This window comes from Melospiza melodia, chromosome 1, assembly GCF_035770615.1.
Source record: "Melospiza melodia melodia isolate bMelMel2 chromosome 1, bMelMel2.pri, whole genome shotgun sequence".
Taxonomy (NCBI): Eukaryota; Metazoa; Chordata; class Aves; order Passeriformes; family Passerellidae; genus Melospiza; species Melospiza melodia.
In genome coordinates, this window is record NC_086194.1 from 108,520,382 (window position 1) to 108,537,119 (window position 16,738).

Here is a 16,738-nt window from a genome sequence, read left to right on the forward strand (position 1 = left end):
GAGGATTTATACTGCAATTTGCTTCAGAAAAAAACCAAGATTATTTTGATCAATTAATCAAACTTGGAGAGCAAAAAGAGCAGAATATCAGGGTAGTTGAAGTAAAAAGAAAACCTTAGGAGGCTGTAGAACTTTTCATAAATTTAGAAGTTCAGCTACTACAAAGTGTTATCAAACCTGCAAAATTCAGTAATACAACTGCCATTACAAATGCAGTAAAGAAAGGATTAAAAAATTCAAAAATGCAGATTTAGATGGCTACTTTCCTCTGGTTTTCAGCCTTGCAAACCTCCAAAAGAGGCTTGCAAACTGAGCTTGGAAGAGAAGCCTGGCTGTGCTGGGCCCACTGCCGCCCCCAAAAGCGTGGCTGCAGGTGCCCAGCCCAGCACACCCTGCTGCAGTGACACCATTAAGCAGCCCCACGCTGGGAACACGGAGATCCAAGCTACTCATTAACCAGGGCTGGGCAGGAGGCTCCCAGAGCCCGCCCGGAGATGGGGCTGTTCCCAGAGCCAATGCAGCACCTGCTCTCGCCTGGAACAAACTCCAGGGAAAGCCCCTGCCCCGGCACAGTGGGCACAGGCTGACAGCAGGCGTTCAAAACCACCAACCCCTCTGTTCTAGGACTAATCTGTTTAAACATCTTCTCCCCCCTTCCCTGCCCTGTCACCTAAATTATAATATTTTTAATTGTGCAAACAGTAGTTAATTTTAAATCTAGCTATCCAGAGAAAGGTGACAGCGCACCAGAGCCTGGAGCAGCGCTATTCGAACATGGTCTGTGATGGCTGCAATTATGCTAAGGAGTCACGAAAGAATAAAAACTTCTACATCAAGCATCTCTTCTGAAAAGCAAGCACAATGCAAACACCTTTCTGTCCGCTTCAAGAGCAGGTCCTAAAGTGGTTAGGTGCCAGGAAAACAACAAAAGTAGCGCTGATCTAAATGCGAAGAAAATAAGATATCAAATAATTTAAACAAGCAACAAAGAAAAGAATAAATCATTAGCAACACCAGGTAAAAAAAATACAAAGTTTTCATTTTGAGAAATTCTGACCTTGTAACTGTTTTTCTCCCTGCTTGAAATAATTTTACTAGCTAATGAAAAAAAATAAAAAAGTTTAAAAAGAACCTGATGAGTCATTATAAAACAGGCTTGTTAAGTATATCTGTACATATATGTACTCCTCTTCTATTGCAAAGTTAAGCACTGGAAACAGCATTTAAAACTTGCTAAATATACTCAAACGAAATCATAACTAAACCAAGTAGTCCCTGCACCTAATTTTACATGCAAATCAGTCACAGGTTAACATAAAAGGTTTTGAATATTTAAGTATACTTTCCCATGAAGTAGCTTACAGGATTTTGCTATCTCCAGTAAGAGATCCTTAAGTTCCACTCTGAATGCCAGGTCTAAATTTTTAGGTCTCCCGTACAAATTTTACATAGTATATGCACAGACATCTCCACAGACCTCAGGACTATTTCCTGAACCAGCAGACAGCAGAATTACCTTGGCAAAACTTGAAAGGCTAATTTGAAATGTCATACAGGGAATGTCAATAGATTACATTGACTTTGTAACAATTTCTACAATGAATGGCTGGGACAAAACCAAAAAGACCCCAAGAAGGCCAACCACTACATCTGGCCAATTTGAAAAACAGACAGAAAAATTAAAAAAAGAAATCCACCAACAAAAATGTCCAGAAACCAACCACAAACAGGATATGTTTACTTCAAAGTGTTTTGAAACAAATATAGCTCCACCATTTATAAGCTTGTCTTAACATGTTCAATTTGTTCTGCAACAAACATATCAATATATATGTTATTTTCATATATATACATATACATAGACAACATGCCATCAGCCATAAAACCTTCATTCAGGCATTCATCATTTACATAAAACCAATAACAAAGGGGGGTAGAAAGTATTTGTTACTATTAGTCAAACGCTTTCTGATTAGGTTTGAAACTAGGTTGTTAAACACTACTCAAGCAGCATGGTGTGTGTCAAGCAAACTCCTTACAGGATGCAACCTCTCTAAGAGCTCTTTCAGTTCTCATATAAGTAAAAATACCTATCACCATTATACCTATTTCTCTAATATAGAACAACAATGAAAATTCTTTTAGTAAGTTTATCATTGCATACTGGCAACGGTATTGCATTGGCAGACTGATTTCTCACATTTTCCTTTATTTTAACAAGATTAATGTATACAATATATATATAAAATATTAATATTATTATATACTATCATTAATATTATATAATTATATATAATAGATAATATATTATAGATTATATAATTATATATATTACATTATATTACATTATATATAATGTATATATAATAATAAATATCCTTTATTTTAACATGATTAATGTAATTTCCATTATACTACCACAAATATCTTGGAAAAACATGGCTATACATGACCTAGATCACAGAATCATAGAAAAATCTAGATTGAAAGGGACCTCTGGAGATCATCTGATCTAACTATTCTTGAAAGTAGGGCTTTAAAATAGATTTTCCAAGGTCCCATCGTCAAACCTTGAATACTTCCAGCAAGGAAGATTTCAGTACTTCTCTACATAATCTATTCTCAGAGTTATATAGTTCTCAAAGCAAATATTTTTCCCCCTTATATACAGGCATCTAATTAAAAAAAAAACACCAAAAATGAAGAAAACAGTAAACATAAGCACCCTGCAAATAAGGCAGAATAATAGAATTTATTGTCTGCAGAATATTTAAGTAACTAGAGATTTATAATAGATGTAATTGATCAAGTCCTATAATTATTACTAAATAACTTGATAATATATCAGTGATCCCTTTTGGTGAGTACCTCTGGCACAATCCACTATCCTAAGAGGGTCATATAGGCATTCCCAGATGCCTCTGAGCATGCAGCTATGAATGCTCTCATCTCTTAGGGTTCCAAGGTGCCAGCTCCCCAAGCCTGAGCCCTTCCCCTCTTCTCCCAGATCCCAGGCCTTTGCAAGTCCCACACATTGCTCCATACTGCCAGTCCTGCCCAGCCATCAGACAGAGGATGCAGAGAGCACCCGTGCAGGTAGTGACTGAACATAAATCAAGCAGCTGCTCACTCTCTGCCCTGTGGGCAGAGCAACACAGACATCTGCAGAGCCTTTCACAGCCCTAGGGCAGGCAGTAAGCTCTTGATGTAGTTCACAGCTTGAGGTCTGTAAGACATTATACATATAAAATGTGTTGAAACTAAGAGGATCGAGCATTACAGGTGCAGGGATGGACAACCAGCATGCTTTTTAAACGGCAAAACTCAGGAGTGGAGTGTTTATTTGACCCAATCTTGCTTGAGGTCACCTGACAGCACATGAGAGTTAAGTGTATGAAGAAACACAAACCTGTACCTCATTTACTTGTCACACATCAACTGCCAAAAGGGATCCCTATGAATGGAAAAGGACATCAATAAAGCCAGGCTCCTCATGCTGTCTAACCTTATCTGTTGGCAAGAGGCACATTTGCTGATTGCCTTGAAGGTGCCTCTAATCAATCCAGTAAAACAGGCTTTTTTATTACCCATGTTAAAAGTTCAACTTTGCCTATAACATGCAGATGGTTGTAAAGCCAGTTTTTCTCCACACTGCCAGAAAAGAAAAGCAAACATGCTTCAAGGAATGCTGTGAGCAGTCTCTAAGCAAGAGAGGCCATTTCACAGCTCTCAATGCTGGCACGTGGCAGCTGAGGACCACTGACAGACACAGGACTCCTGCAGTGCTGTGACCATCTACACAACTGAGGTGACACCTACAGCAACACTTTCTTCAGAGCTTCCACAACATTAGGCCTCCTGTCTACTTCTGTAAAAAAAGTTGTAAGAATAAGCATAGTACCTTCACATTAGAAATAATTTTACTTAATTAAATAAACTATGCCTTCTAGTCCCTAAAGGGGGACTACAAAAAGAGAGGGAGTCTTTTACATGAACGTAGTGGCAGGACAAGGGGGAATGCCTTCAGACTAGGAGAGAGTAGATTCATGTTAGGTATTAGGACAAAATTCCTTCCTGTGGGGGTGATGAGGCAGTGGATGCCTCATCTATAAAAGTGTTCAAGGCCAGGTTGGATGGGGATTTGGGCAACCTGTTCCAGTGAAAGGCGTCCCTGCACACAACACAGAGGTTGGAACTTGATGACCTTTAAGGTCCCTTCCAACCCAAACCATTCAATGATTCAATGATGATAAGCAATGGAGGAGACAGACCATGTTTGGTGGTTACACTAATGTGTTCATAAATGTCTGAGGGACAGAAGGCAGAGGGACAAACATAGGCCAAAAAAAAATCTACTTTTGCCTTTGGTAAATGAGGTGATAATAAAGATGCAGTGCTGGACATTTGCAAGACTAAGCAACATGAAGATTTATTTCCTTGATACCCAGTTAACACAGCTTGTAATTGTCTTTGGCAGATTACTTTGACACCCAAAAGGGAAATTTTAAGCCAGTTTTTTTATACTTCCTGGGTAATCAGCAAAAAAAGAGCAAAACTAAATAAGGATGACCATAGTACACAACACAACACTACTCCAAGTCAGTCCAACGTAGCACACGCTGGTTAACAAGTAACCAAGGCTGTATCTGACAATAGTAACAAAATCACTTGCTCTTTAGAGTACTTGGTGACAGAGCTAACTTTAGACACAATATTACAGATTCTAGAGGCTTGGTTTTAAGACGATATTAATTAATATCTGAAAATTCTGTTTTCAGAGCATATTATCCTTCAAAACTTCTTTTAATAAAGAGTTAGAATCCTCCTTTATAAGCTAAAGAAAAGAAAATGGGTAACACATCATGAGAAAGGCTGGTTTCCTGTATAAAACAACCACAACTCCTCTGCAATCCTTTTGCTCCAAGAAGATGGAGGGTTGTTTTGAAGAAACATTATTTATATTGTGTTTTCAGAACCAAGAAGTCAATGCAAATAAGAAGAAATTATTTGAGTGATCCATTACCTTCACCAGAATCATACAATCATTTAGGCTGGAAAAGATCTCTAGGATCATCAAGTCCAGCCATTAGCCTAGCACTGACACCACTCATCCATTTCCCTAAGTGCCACATCTACATGCCTTTTAAATATCCCCAGGGATGGTGACTCCACCACTTCCCTGGACAGCCTGTTTCAAAGCTTGCTAATTCACTTGGTGAAGAAAATTTTGCTAATTCTGAATATGCCCAACATCATATTCCACTGCATTACTGTTTGATTACCACAAGACCTCTGACAGCTCACAAATCACATAAATTTAGTTAGAAATCAAGTATAGTTAGATGAATGACACACAGTAAAATCAAATGTCCTGCTATCTCAGGATCTAAAGCCAATATCAGGATCTAAAGCAAATATCAGGATCTAAAGCAAATATAATATTAACATATAATAAACAGGGTTTACCAGTTTAGCACTGATTTTAAGCAACTGCATAATTTTAAACAACCGTGTAATTCTTCTGTTCATAGTGGCAAGGAGAACTAACTGTGGGCTGCAACCCCATGCAATCTGCTCCAAAAAAGGTATGATGTTCCCAATTCATTCCAGGGAGATACTACCTGATATATGCAGAATGCTGTTGGCCAGTTCAGGCTCTGTAATTGAACAGCAATAGGACACTTAACATGATACATCAGTTATTTGGCACCTCTGGTCAAAAGCACCAAGTATCACATGAATGAATTGAAAGATTAAATATTTATCTGAAAAATAATAAAGCACTATCTGTTCAAAACAGGTATAAGACAAAAAAACTCCAAAAACCACAAAACACACAACCCTCAGCTTTTCCCACTATCAAACACTGAATCACTTCCTAGTTACCAAGAGCCACTGTGCTTCCCTTAATCCTGGAGCCTTATCAGCTGCCAAGTGCCAAATCACCAGCTTCCTTAAGATAGGCACCTTTTCTCCAGATGTGCATTTACAATATGAATAGGAAGCACAGTAACCAAAGCTGGAGAATAAACTTCAAAAAAATTGAACTTAATTAATAGAAAGCTACAATAGGACAGCTGCTTTACTACAAGAGTATTCTGGGGGGTTCTAAAATATGTTAGGGATTTTTGGTTTCTTGATTTCTAGTGCTCCCTGAATGGTGTGGTCTCACAAAAATTTCCTTCACTTATTAAATTTTCTGGCAACTACTTCAAAGAAAAACTGTTGCTAACATTGAACAAATCTGAAAGCAAGAAGGAAAAACCTCCATTGTGGCTGCAAATGTAAAACTCTACACCTATGTGCAGTCTTACTAAAACCTGGTAATTTTATATACACAAAGTATAGTATCACAAGCATTTTGACAAATTAGGAGTTCCCTAATATTTGCACATCTGAATTTTCTCAGTGATACCTCAAATTGCTTATACTTTTGGAGTAAACCAGAAAGCACTGATTCCACCCCAAACTGTTCTCCACAACTCTAGGTTATAAACTAGTATTGGATTTTTATCACTGGTTTGCAACCTTCTATGGTACAGCAATCAAATGCTGCACACCTCTCCAAGCAGTCTTGTTCTACTACTGCATTTTTAAAACTGTTTTACTAAATACATGGAAAACTTAAGTTTTTTAACTAAGTACTCATGCTTAGCTAAATTCTTAGCAACCTTTTCAGGCATCATACTAAATAAACTATATTTACAAAATCATGCTGTGAAGATAGAAAGGTTTATGATCATTAAAACAATAAGGTCTTTCTGTAAAAATATTATCAAAAGACATAATCTCTTTTCAAACTAATTATTAACAGAATAATGCAAAAGACAATTTTTAGAGAGGCTTATGCTCTACCCAAAGTCAAGCTCGACAATGAGTTACCACCATCAAGTGAAAATTGTGACATCTTTTTTAGGCATCTAAAAATGTCATAGATGGAAGTGGCAATGGGCAGAACAGATACTAAAATGGCAACCAGGTTTAGTTTACACTATTATTAATAGAAGGATTGTTCTAATAAACAACTGCACTGATTCACAAATGGAGAGAATAAAGACTAAAAATTGAGTTAGGCATATGAAAGGGTGTAAACATTAATCAAATAGCAGTAATCCAGGCAATTCTATGTGAAAGAAGAAACTATCAGAGTGCAATAATTTTATCTCCTTAAAGTCTTTTGATAATCAACACAATCCACTGACACACTGAACACAAAAATAAGAAGCCAAGGACATCATAAAAGCTTGAACTATACCATAACTATGAACTTTATGCACCCTGTTGGCCAGGATATTAGACAAATGTTTTTAAACATGTTTCCAAAGTGCTTTAATACATCTTTACTGATATACAGATATAGATATATAGATATATATGGCTAGAAGCATGTGCAAAAACTAGAAATGATCTAATCCTACAACAACCTCTGAAACCCAATAAGGACAGCTTGTGCTCACTGGGTTGTTCAAAGACGCCTTTCTTTCCTACAGTAAACATGGACTCACATATTCTGAAAGAACAATGTAAAGATAAGGCAAGCTGTACTTTAACATGTGCTAGCTGACCTTCAACTTGACCAAAGTACAATCTGCTGTAACTACAGGCTCTTAGTGTGCTAGCTAGAATATCAACAACACAGTCAAGAAGATACTTTCTTCCAAACCACTAGCATTGAAACCATGGCAAAAAAAATTTAATACTTGCATGTCCTGAACTCCAGGTACACATTCACATCTGCCTCAATCAAAAGCTGTGCCTCTGTCTACACCATTATAGTTCCAGAAGCACAGTCCCTCCCCATCTATGTAAGAATATGCAAAAAAAAAAAAAAAAAACCAAATCACAAAAATTATGAAAAGCATTTAGACTGACACAGTTGTAGAAACAGAATACTACTGTTCATACATGGAATAAAAACCTTAAGTTTACCAGAAAAAACCACCAAAAGTGAGTGAAGCTGCGGAGATCAGACCTCTACACACTTGGGCCAATCCCTGGGGAACAGCCCATGTTGAACAAGAGGATCCATGGTCACAGAGCTGCAGGCAAACAAGGCAAGAACAACACTACAGTAGGAAATCCCACATGTATTCCAGTCACAGCTCAGGCTCCCAGCTTTGATTCATAAAAATGCGTCATTCCAGAGAGCGTAACTGTATCACATAACTTGCTAGGGAAATAGCCATGGTTACTCATCACAGCTTGCTGTTATGAACTGCTGGCTTTCCATAACACTGCACACACCAGATTAAAATCTCTCTGGGGGTGGAGGGAGAGGATAGCAGGAAATCAATGAACAAGATATCAAATCATAACTACTTTCATACTTCAAAGTGCAAATAAAACAGCGTTTGACTTAGTAGTGAAATACTTCACTGTTGATTTCAGTTGCTCCTTCTCTAAAACTATTTTTAAAGTCTTGCTCAGGCTAAGAGAAGAAAAAAGCCTGGATCAGAATAAATAATAAATTACTTGAAAAGAGGCTTTTTGCATCTTACTACACAAAACCTTAAAAGGTAGCTTTACTTTGTGCACGTGCACATTTAATTTGACCTTTAAACCATATTGTTGAGGCACAAGCCTTGGTTAGCACTACTGGCACCTGTCAGAATCACCAAAATTACAGCTACCTCCAAAACACTGCAACTGTATTTGCCAGATACAAAGGCTGAAGCATTTTATGATTTCACACAAATTTTAGCATTACTTCTTCTTCAGAAAATATTGAAGTGAAGCATATTTTGTACTGTCCACCTTAACATCATAAATTAAATATTTTATCTTGTTCGAACAGTTATGTGAACTGAAAGAAAGAGTACACAATTATTTTTATAATACATTGCAATAGAAGAACAAAGAGTTGGAATCACTTTCTGTACACCCAGTTTTCTTCTCCTTGCAGAGAACTTAAAAACTGATTTTATTTTCACCTTGAATTATTAAAACTCTCTTGAACTCCTTGTAAAACTTTACTTCTCACTAAGATACCACACATTTGAATTGAGGGTTTGAATTGAAGATTTACTTTTGCTTCACTTTTAATGAATTTCTATGAGCACACCAATTAACATTAGTGGGAGAGTTCCAAAAACAAAACTAGTGACTGAACCTGTGGTTGGTAAGTTACTACCTTAGTAACACAGTATTGATTGAGAGCAATTACCTAACCAATTTCAGAGTGCACCAGCCACCAGCTTGAATTAGTAAGATAAAAGCTGGCTGTTGACAAAGATGATAGAGTAGGTGGTGATAGATAAGGGTTACTACCTTGCCTCTTGAAACATACTCACTGAATTGGTCAATACAAACAAGCATGCAACTTATTAGCTTGGCTGTGTTTCAACTTTGTGATGCACGGAAAAGAACAATTTCATTTTTGGCAAAACAGCTTTTAGAAAGCCTAACACTCCTCCTGCCAAAAAAGGGATTGAGATCACTTATCTTGAAGAGTTGCTCTCAGCTCCAAATTCTGAAAACCACAGTTTCCTCAGGAGAGTTTTTAGTCATAATTCAAAGCTTAGGACACTCTCTCCCCCCCTAACATATGTTGCTGTTCTTGTATCAAACCCAAACTTGCCAAGAGAGGGAACTGATGAAATTACAGACAATATGACAGATTAACATATGCTCATAGCATGCACACTGCTTCTGGGATTTCTGTTTTATTTGTAAAACTGCATTACCTGTCTAATGTTCTGTAATCTTCATATTGAAGAGACATTTGCAGAAGTTTAACAGAGGGAACTTAGTCAGAGAGATACATCAGACAAGACCACTCCTAATGATTTTCATTTCAAATAGAGGCCATTAGGATAATGTGCTTGCTCAGACTTAGGGACCCAGAGCCTGCAGAGAGCCACCACATCCCTTATGCAGTGATATGCTCTCCTGTTAAATCAGTGATGACAGTTCTTGGACAGAAGAACTGCATTTCTTAAAAGGAGATGTATTGTTATTGGAAGGAGACACATGCTAAGAAGGGATAGTAAGATAATGTGAGGCTCTTGAACCACAGAAGTGTGACAGAAAGCCGGAGAAACCCCTGGTGAAGAGGCAGATAAAGTTCTGCTTGTATCTTTTTCAACTTTTTTCTGGAAACTGATTAAAAAATACCTCACATCTTCCTGAGGAGTACCAGATGGATAATCTGTATTCCAAATGTATGTCTAGAGCCCATATTTTGGGACATCTCTAACTTGTAAGCCAAGAGCATGTGAGACTCACCAGGTGAGCAACAGTACAGCAGTGCACCAAGAACCTACAAAGTTTTCAAGTCTCTCTTGATTCCTCTTGACCCAGAAGATAGGAACCCTTTGTTACCATTACTCATGTGTAATGTTTGGAAATCTAAACCAAAATCTAGCAGACAGACATGACCAAACTTCAGCATGGACCAGATCTCAGCACAACCCAAGCAATCAAATTATGTATGAAGTATCAGTGTTTTCTGCCGGGAGAAGGCTCTTCAAGATTGTGAATGCAGTAAGACAATAGGAAGAAAAATTAAGGCCAAAAAAAAGCTTTATAAAGCAAGCTATCAGACAATGTTTTCTATAGTATCTGATTTTGTAGCATTTCATGAATGCCAGGGTATGAAAAGAAGAAAGAGAAGGAACCCAAAGTCCCATAGTGAGCACGTGACTGAGTTTCATATTACAATGCTAATAATAGAAATTAGAACTACTCAGTGAGGTTCAGTGCATGCTGACTGAAGGCAATGGTATCATAGGGTATGGGCAGATTAGAATCAATTATCTCAAGGTATGTCAGGATGAAACTTGCAGCACATCTGTTACTCCACTCCAGGCTTGTGTGCCTGCTCTTTCTCCTTAGTAAACACCTTGACAGAAGAATAATTTACCTCCCATAAATTCCCACTTGTCATGAAGAAAGCCCACATACACCTTCTGACTTCTAGGCTTTGAGAAGAGGAAAACACTACAGATCATGAAAAGCATCCAACTCCAAGACAAAACTGCAGGCAGAGCATTTCCAGTTAACACCGACACTTCCCTTTGCTGGATTAAGTTGCCTAAACTCTGTCTCTCTCTTAAGAGATGACCCCAGTTCAGAGTTACTTGACTGATTCAAGTGAACCATCCCATGCTCCAGTCCAAGGTATGGGATGCTTCCATCAGGGGCTAAAGTGCCAGAGCTATGGCTTCTCATCAGTGTTGTGCCAAACCTCCCCTGCTGACTAACATCATGCACTCAACACCATGGAACAAAATGTACACTGCGCTGCTACACACAGGTAGCCAGAAGGGAAACCCATGCTACAAACACCAACAAATACAAGTGGGAAGCAAAATAAATATTTTTTGCTTAATATACTTTTTTGAGAAAACAGCTGAAAAATGTTGCTCTCTGATTTTCCTGAGTGAACTTTCCAGTAGATGAGCACAGTGTTGCCTCTGACAGATATCAGTTCTCAAGTTCATAGTTTTATGAAGATTAGGGAATGTGCTTCTCAGTCAAAAAACAAACAAACAAAAGAACCCCCAACAACTAAAACCAAACCCACACAACAAGGTTTCCATAAAATTTACAACGAATATTTACCACATTTAAAACAATGAGACTGGTAACTGTAGTCCTCATCACCACTAAACTACATTTTACTTTTAACTGGTTGAGTTTTAATGAACAAATACCCTATGTATAGATGCCAGCATGGCAAATATATACTTGTGAATGAAGTGACACAACAGAAGAACTGCTCACTGTACTGATATTTAGTCCACTTTAGAGAATCTAACATTAATGACTTCTGTGCACAAGACTTCTGGTGTTGTACCTATGTAAGGTTACTCCTCCAGGGTCTATGTAAAGCTATCATTTACCCATCAGTGTAAAAAGTAGGTCACAGCTTAGAAAACTATGCACAACTGTCTCTGCTATAATACTGACTGCTAAAAAAACAGTCCACCCAAGATCTTTAGAAATCAGCTGATATTTTAGACTCCTGGAATGGATGAAAAGATGGTTTACCACCTGGTAAGCCATGAACATATTCAAGAAGATGATGATACTACCACTGGCTTTTTTGTTACTACTTTTTTGTTGCTTCTGTCTACTGCTTTAAGCATATTACACCAATAATACAAAATGATGAATTGAGAAGCAGCCATGGAGCTTTGCAATTTAATAGCATATCACTTAACTATAGCTTTATCAGCATCTTACTTTGTACTGAAAGTATTTTGGAAGCATGAAGGTAAAGAGTTAAGTACTGTAAAGTACAACATGTCACTGTGATATTACTCAAATTTATGTCCTAAAATAATGAACTGTCCCGGTCTTAGAAGATGCAAAAAGTTGATATGGGAACATTAGAAATGCTTATTAAGTCAGAGAGAGAGATGACAAGTGTTAAGAGTTCTTCCAGGAATCCACTGCTAGCAATATGAGAGTGTTTAATGAAACAAAATTATTCTTATCATCACAAGTTGGTCCTTCAAATGAGCTGTTATGTTAAGTGTACTTAAGAACTATGTGGAGTATTACATTTTTTTCTTATGAACTAGAAAACAAAAATGTATTAGGTATTTGTCCCCAACCTATCAAGACACTTTTGCCACAGGACAGTGCCAGAGAACTTCACCATCATAAAAATTTAGCATTTGTATTGCACTGGTGAGCAAGCCTTTCTAGAGATGGTAACCGAGGAGACTCTTCTTCCCCACAGCTCTGATTGCTGACTCTTTCCCTTATGATCAAACCCACTCAGGCAATAGGGACAACTTGCTTCTTGTACAACTAGTTTCAGAAAAATTTAGTTTAAAAAAAAGTGAAAATACAACTGCCCTCCAAAGCTAAGTAAGTATCCTACACATCTACATTCACATAAATAATCCTTCAATGCAACACTGTGCAAAATTAATACTTCAGTAATATATGCATTTCTACTATAAAGACAGTTTGTGCATAACAGAGTAGCAATACCAATATTTAATAGCATTTAAGAACTAACTTGTTCTGCTTTGTTACATAGTTATTATGGCAGTAGCAATTTGTGACAGGCTGAAGAGTGCCACAAGGGAAGCGACCATCGCAGCAGAGAAAAAATCCCAATTGCATCTTTGAAAGAGAGGAAAGCAAGGAGCAACAGAAGGAGAGACTGACTAATTAGTTCAGATAAGTTCATTCAAGAGAGGAAACAAGAAGTGCTGCAAGATGAATGAGAATTTTATATTAAAAGAGGCATCCTATTTTACCACTGTTGCATCTGTTCCATAACACGAGTGAGGCAAATAGTTGTCACACTTGACATATATGAACATATTATATATATCTTAAATATATTACAGATATACTGGATATTTTTGCATCTCTACAGGGCAAGTCAGCACCCAAAACGCTGAAAATATCCGCTGTGGAGCCCCGGCAGCCCTCGTGGCGGGGGAGCTGCTGCTAACTAGTCTGTGGTGCTGCATCTCCGGGCTTTGGGGCTCTGATGCCCCGGCAGACCCATGGGGCAGGGCCAGGGCCGCTCTGCGCCCGCAGCGCTCCCCTGTCTTCTGAACACGCCCGAGGCACTCGGGGCTCGACAATATTCACAAGTCCGGTGCTCTGCCAACGATTTGGGGGGAAAAGTCGGGAATAGAGAAGGAGCCAAACTCGCCCTATATTAACAGGCAGCAAAGGCGAGCGCAGGGGAGCCCGGGGACGGGACGGGACCTTCCCCGCGCCCTCCCCCGTGCCCGGCGCGAAGCACACAAGGCGCGGAGCGGAACAGAAAACGGAGGGACAGCGCGGAGCGGAGCAGCGCCGCCCCCCGAGGGCACGGCTCGACTCGGCTCGGCGGGCGACGGGCTGACACCCAGCCCGGCACAGCCGCGCACCTTCCCGCTCGCTCTCCCCCGCGCCAGCCGCCGGGAGCAGCGCTCGCCCCCGCGGGGCCGGCGGACAGCCAAGCCAGCCGCCCGCCCGGGCACTCCGCCGCGCCGCCGAGGTGCGGGAGGAGGAGGAGGAGGGAGGTGCGGGGGCGGCCCCGGCGGCACCGCCGCCCCCGCCTCCCGGAGGCGCCCCGGCGGCGCCAACTTTCCCCGCGCCCCGCGCCGCTCCCGCCGCCCTGCCCTGTACCTGCCGCGCCGCTCCGCGCCGCCGCCGCCGCCCCGCTGCCCCAGGGGGCGCAGAAGGCCGTCACGGCCGTCGCGGCCGCCGCCACCGTGCGGACCGAGGAGAGCAGGTGCGGAGCGCGGCACCACGGAGCCGATCCCGATCCCGCCGCCGGCTCCGGCTCCTGCGCCTGGGCTGGCCGGGCGGGGCGCGGCCGGGCGGGGCGGGGCGCTGAGGAGCGCCCGCCGCCCGCGCCCGCCCCCTAGCGGAGGGAGCGGCCCAGGCCCACGCCCGGCCCCGGCCCCCGCCCGTCCCGCCGCTGCTCTCTGCCTCGGCTCCGCTCGGAGCCCTTCGGGGCTTTCCGCCCTTCCCTCAGGGGGAACCGGAGCGGTGTCACCGCGGACGGCTGGGCCGGGGCTGTTCTCTCGCCTCCCTTCCCGCCCCACAGCAGGGCTGGCGGGGACTGCCCCGCCGCCACCTGCTCCCGCACGGCCGCGGTCCCTCCCGGGTCCCGCCGTGCCCACAGCTCCTGCTGGGCTGTGCCCGCTGGCAGTGCGGCACGAGGAGCGCTGGTGGCCGGCTCCAGAGGCTGACACGAGCTCGTACCACACGGCCGGCTGTCGGACCCTGCCAGGGGACGCGGAACCGGCTGTGCCTCGTGCCATGGCCTGGGGAACAACGGGGCCGTCACAGGAGGTGCGAAGTGTCCGCAGAGTGAAGTGTCCCCAGAGCCCGCAGCTGGTGGCACAGCCTGCCCCATGGCCTCCCCGCACGGGAGGAGAGCAGGTCTGGCCGCCGGCGAGGCTGGCCAAGGCTCGGGATGCGCGCGGTGCCTCCCGCTTCCCCCGCGGCCCTGCTGCCCGCCGGGCACCGCGCTCTGCAGCGCCGTGCCGAGGGATCAGCTCAGGTCCTACGAGCGGAGCAACTGGGTCAGGGCAACTCTACACCCGTGCTAATTAGCTGAGTCTTCCTGCAGCGCTAATTAACTGAAGCTGAGGACCTCAATGGCCGAGCAATCCCGTGGCATGCTTTCTCCAGTTTTAAAGGAATTTCCTGGTGCTTGGTCCTTGTGCCCTTCTGCTAATGCGAATGTACATAAGATAAATGAAGCCGTCTGCCTAAAGTATTCAGAAAAACCCTCCAAAACTGTGTGAAAGTGTTATGATGCTCTCCTGATCTGTTTTGGTCCCTGCCTTCAGCCCTCTCTGTTAACTCAAATGCAGGGGTGGGAGCAGGGAGAGAGTGAGCCAATGAACCAGAAGCTCCATGCAAGACATCCGCGTCCAGAAAAAGCTCCCGGAGACAAGCCCAAGAAAAGTCTATCAGACAATTCTTTGACATGGCTGTATTGTTTCAAATTCCATATTGCCTTTCCAAGCTTAGTTCAGGGACCTCTATGCTGCAGTATGCAGTACAGATATGTCTGCTGCAGAGATGGGGTATTCCGAAATGCAACTTAGCTCTTGCCATCTTCTTATCTGTACTGCCCTTCTAGAGAACCATTTCTTGGGATGCCACGTTCTTGGCTAGTTTGGGGAAAGTGACATGAAGGCAGCAGCTCGGGTGAAGGCAGAAGAACAGGAGCCAGTTTGAGCATGTCTACACAGTACTGCCTATCTGAATTTGAGTACTGGGAGGAGCATAGCTGTGTCACAGATTTTCCCACCAGGTACAACGCTCACTGCTACTCAGCACAGCTGATTCATAGGATTTTGCAGATTTCCTACAGCCTTCTCTGAATGGTTCCGTCTTATGCTCGTGTTCACTAATATCTACCCTGAAAAGTGTTCTTTCCCAAATGTTTGAGGAAACCATCTAATAATCTAATCTCCTGTCATTTATTAAAGGTACACAAACTTAATGTTCCATGCATTTAAACCTTAATGCAATATTGAGACTTCATTCTATTTAACTGTTTCTGAGATTCAGAATGAGAATTAGTTCATTTGTTAATTCTATAACATTACTCCAGAGTGTGAGCTTATTTAACTCTGGAAAAATAAGAGTGTTAAAAAACATTGGCATTGCCTTCCCAAATCAGCCCATTAGGTCACTGTGTTTCCACCAGAACCTCTCCTACTCAATAAATGAGAATTAGACCCATATAATGCTTTGTGTTCCATGGAAGGAAGTTAAATATTCTTTGAACTGATACTCAGCATTTTCCAAAGTACTTTGCAAGCAATAGTCATCATCTTTTCTTTCAGAGAGAGTGCATGAAAACGGTGCTACATAACAAATACACAAAGTGAACACACCACCAAGGGCCATGCTGCTGCTCCCCATGTTGAAGGTTACTGCATCTTGCCCTTCACATAGTCCCATGTAATTCTGTAGGAGCATCAATTCAGAGGCATGAGAGCCTATCCATTCCAATTAATCACAGTCAGGACCTGATGACTTTAGAGATGAAATACGAGTCCATCAGACTTTTGATTTAGTGCTGCAGTTCCTGGACTCAGGTCCAAATCTGTGCAGCAGAAAACTCTTTCATTACAAGCATCAGAAATTCTACTGCTGAGCCTTGAAGGAAATATGTAATCCCAGTCTTCCCCTAAGTAAAAACTACTAGTTATTTCATCAGGTGCTACCAGTCATGCCAGTGAAGAAGAGCAACCCCCACTTTTGATTGGGAGTTGTAGATTTAATTGGAACAGACTACAGATTCTATTGTACA

The 16,738-nt window shown here is 41.8% G+C and overlaps 1 protein-coding gene across 2 annotated transcripts in view; it reads right to left on the reverse strand.

Annotated features, from left to right (window-relative positions):
• PTPN3 (protein tyrosine phosphatase non-receptor type 3) overlaps positions 1 to 16,738 on the reverse strand; it is a 157,735-nt gene that overhangs the window by 104,117 nt on the left and 36,880 nt on the right. The window lies entirely within an intron of this gene.